The 2,500-nt window shown below is 38.1% G+C and overlaps 1 long non-coding RNA gene across 1 annotated transcript in view; it reads left to right on the top strand.

The window, feature by feature from the left end:
• The first annotated feature begins 383 nt into the window (after positions 1-383).
• The window catches only part of LOC130051831 (uncharacterized), an 8,009-nt gene continuing 5,892 nt past the window's right edge, over positions 384-2,500 (top strand). Inside the window, exons 1-3 of the long non-coding RNA XR_008800095.1 lie at positions 384-554; positions 1,533-1,643; positions 2,331-2,476. This is a non-coding gene — a long non-coding RNA (uncharacterized LOC130051831). The remainder of the gene's footprint in view (positions 555-1,532; positions 1,644-2,330; positions 2,477-2,500) is intronic.

Here is a 2,500-nt window from a genome sequence, read left to right as displayed (position 1 = left end):
AGTATTTGGGTGGTGGCGCAATATATCTACCTGGAAAGGGAGGGGGGGGGGGGGGGGGGGGGTACATGTATTATGAAAAAGTGGGGACGTAATGAGTGCGGGTATGAATATTCTAAAGGTGGGGTCCGTGAGAAATATTCTTTTAAAATGGGACAAAATCGCACGATTAGGATAAAACATGAAATCTGTCTCAACAGTCATAAGAATTTATTGTAATATAGCCAAATATACCGAGGATTGAAGAAACCCTTCAGGTTAACGCTATTTGGTACCGCTTGCAGGGCGGCGACCACGAGTTACCTGCCCCTATACAATGAGTTAATTGCCCCTGTATTTCAGTTAAGTTGTACTTAAAATAGGCTAACTCTTGCGCAAAAAAAGATAGAAAATATCAAATATGGGAAAGCGGGACGATAGACCAAACATATCTACGAAGAGACCGTTGGTGCCGGAAATATCTCTGTCTTTAGTAGTGTCCGCGAGGTATATTAATTTATAAAACATGAGATATTAGTACCATATTGCCCGGGAATCAAAAGATTTTTGCAAGATCGGTAAGTATATTCAATATAGGCTAAACAAGCACAAGGCCAGGGCACGTGGTAAGTCATTCCGCAGCGCAGGAATGACCAAAACTAGCCTACTACGGTACCATTTACAGAAATTACCTAAAAAATGACAAAAATTACCGAGAGAGGAGCTAAAATGACCTCAGTAATACATGACATCTACTATCATATTCACATTAAAAATTTTGGTCCCTCCTTTGACGACTTCAATAATTTTTAATTTCGGTCATATCTTTGGTATTTTCTGTGAACGTTTGTAATTTCGGACATTATATGTAACAATCCTACTATTCATTCCACAATGAAGGCCAGTGGGCCTAGATTTTTAATTTGATACACGTATAAACTTAACACTGCGCAAGTTACGTCACGGAATGCAGTATAGGGGAGGAGAAAATATTTGGCTGGACCAGGAGTCGAACCTAGGATCCCTGCATTACTAGTCAGGTGCTCTAACCACTGAGCTATCCAGGTCGATATCCACGGTCCGTGTAGCCCTAACTACTAAATTCCTCCCTTTAATTTGTTTTTGCCGTCGAAGACACACAACCCAGATTCATTTCACCCCTGGCAGGACGAGTAGTCACGGCACCAACTGGTAAAATCTTGCACAGAGGTCCCTAGGTTCAATTCCCGATCCAGCCACAAATTTTCTCCGTGTATGTCTATCTGAGACTGAGTTGGAAAATTACGGTATCTTCATAGTGACAAACTAATGAAAATATTGATCAAATTCGACTGGTCAAGGACTGTTAATATAAATAAATTTGAAACATTGGTCATTGTAATGATTGGTTTCATGTTATACTAAGCTTGTGTTTCAAGACAAGGCTGTCTTTGTTGGTGATGATACTGATGTATATATTTAGAAACAAGTAATGCTTTGATTTTGATTACAGGTGTGGTCTTTAAAAAAAATTAATGCATGGCAAGGTTGATAGTGAGACTAATAAATTCTTTCAGCAGAATTCAGCTAGACACACAAAAAAAAGACAATCACTACAGCCTTCCAAGAAGATGGACTGCCTCACAATAGTTTCCTTGAGGACTGTCTTGAAATATCCAGAGTTTAAGGTATGCATTTTGTACACCATAAAAATCAGCTTATAGTTTAGCTGTTATCTAATTAGAGGGAATTTTCAATAGGGACTGGGTCTTTTCATTTGCTGGACCCTTATGTAACAATGACACTGTTCTTCCACCCCTGTTAGATCCACTATAACTTTAAGGAAAATAATTGGATCATCCTGTCCCACCAATATGCACATCTACAAATGAGAATGAAGCATTGCACAAAGTTTCAAGACTGTCCGATAAGCCATATAGGAGAAGTGTTCACAAGATTTTGTGACAGACAGAAAGACAGATGAAGTACAAAAACTATGTCTCCCCCTGGAAGAGGGGAGACATAATTAGAATTTTTTTTAGACAGAAAGGAATGAGATCTCTGATACAGATTTTGCTATGAATATATATCATGTTTTGCTGAGTGAAAACATTTTTTTCTTCTCTTTTATTTATACGTATCTAAGCACAAAGTAATTAATACTTTTCATACTTTCCCAATTTGAACATTTTATGTGTCAATTTTCCCAATTCTACGGACTCTGGACCCAGTTTGAAAATGGTAGGAAAACCCCTGCGAAGACTCAAATATGAAATCATTTTCAATTAGAGGTTAAAACATTTAGTGATGAATTAATTACTGGAATTTATGAGGACTACTGAGACATGTTAAAATGGTGTCACATTTGTCTTCAGATTCAAGAAACGGACTCTATCTGGAAAAGGAAAACAATATCAAAGCTCCTCTGTGAGAAGTTGGCCAAGGAAAGCATTCAGAAGAAAGTGGAGATTCATTGTTTTTACCAGATCCAGCAGATCACAGAAAGCATCTAGTAGGGGAGGTAAATGAAGCATCTTTTACTCCC

The sequence above is a fragment of the Ostrea edulis genome, chromosome 2, assembly GCF_947568905.1.
Source record: "Ostrea edulis chromosome 2, xbOstEdul1.1, whole genome shotgun sequence".
Taxonomy (NCBI): Eukaryota; Metazoa; Mollusca; class Bivalvia; order Ostreida; family Ostreidae; genus Ostrea; species Ostrea edulis.
This window is presented reverse-complemented; position numbering and strand designations above follow the sequence as displayed.